We start from the raw sequence: 1,522 nt of genomic DNA on the forward strand, positions 1-1,522 counted from the left end.
ACTTCGGCTACAATATTTGATTTTTCAAATCTCTAAATATCAAATTATCTTCCCGCCATATATAACAAATCTGGATGATAAGCTAAAATTGTAAACCTATACGAATGTTAGACATACTGTTGAAACGTTCTTAGAGAAGTCTAGATTTCTGTTAGCGAAGTCATAGTCTAGTTATTCAAATGGAAGTTGGAGGTAGGATGTCGGAAGAAAAATACCCCAGTGCGATGGGCATTTGGTCATTCGCGAACTCTCCTTTCAGAAGGCTAGGACGGTGCCTCTAACAGAAAACATTAAAAAGCGGAATTTGATTAACCGTGCCCTTGGTCCAACACGCTCCACCTCCGACACAAGCGTCCTCAAATTCACAAAAACGTCCACAGGTGAAAACGTCCTTGGACGGATTCCATATCAGATTTCTTTTGCCTTCCTTTCCTAACATTTGCACAAGGCACCTCATCGATGTTAGCCATGCTTTGCACAAAGAAATATCAAGCACTTGGCATAGCCTACGCAACATTTTTCCCAAAATCTGGACGAGAGAAAAAATCCGTTTTTCTAGGACCAAAGATCAGGTATAAAATATTTATTAATCAAACCAGAAATTAATTTTGTACGTTACCACTGACCTAGGGAGCAACACATTTAGATTTAAAAAGGAAATAGGCAAGAACTGGTTTACCAATAGTGATCAACAAATGAAATAGATTTGTAACAGTGTAGTGAACGCTGAAACTATCGGTTGTTTTAAGAAAAGGTTAGACAACTTTATGGATGATGACAGGTGGTCATGGACATGGAACTGTCTATTGCAGGCCTTATGGTCTCTTGCAGTCTCCTTCATTCTAATGTTCTTATGATTCATACATTACTGATAATCCAGATGCTTCTTTATTCACATCATTATTTCTATAGAATAGTGGTTCTTTGTTTATGACAACATTTTCCATAACAATACTCATTTAGATTATTTACAGTCACATTTGAAATCTCGATTTCTCATTATTTCTATTAATGAACCTTCATCAGTCCTTACAATATGCTGCAGAATCCTTGTTCAATGACACTGCCTCCCTAGCTGGCTGAATCCGATTTTAGTATTACTATAACAAATCGCTGGTAGTTTACACATTTTAAAACGCGTTTCAATGTCTATTTATGTTTGCGCGTACGTCATTATCTGATCCTCCTTGACTATGACGCTATTTTATTTGTATATTCATTTTTTTGCACACTAGGCGACGCTATCTTGTTTTCTTTATTTGGTGTACTTAACCACAATTTGAAGGATTACAAAGGAAGGACATGGCGACAGTAGACCTTTTGGTCCATAACTAGGTCGAATGCGAAAAAATTAAATAAATAAAACAAATATATTGATGAATAATTAACAAGCAGATAGATAATAATAAATGATTAACAAAAAATAAACATATGAATAATAATAAATAAATAATGATGAATAAATCAACATAAGATTAATGGCAGGCATTACAGCATATTGCTTAGGTGTTTATTTAAATGA

This window comes from Oratosquilla oratoria, chromosome 24, assembly GCF_046742065.1.
Source record: "Oratosquilla oratoria isolate Oo_2021 chromosome 24, ASM4674206v1, whole genome shotgun sequence".
NCBI lineage: Eukaryota > Metazoa > Arthropoda > Malacostraca > Stomatopoda > Squillidae > Oratosquilla > Oratosquilla oratoria.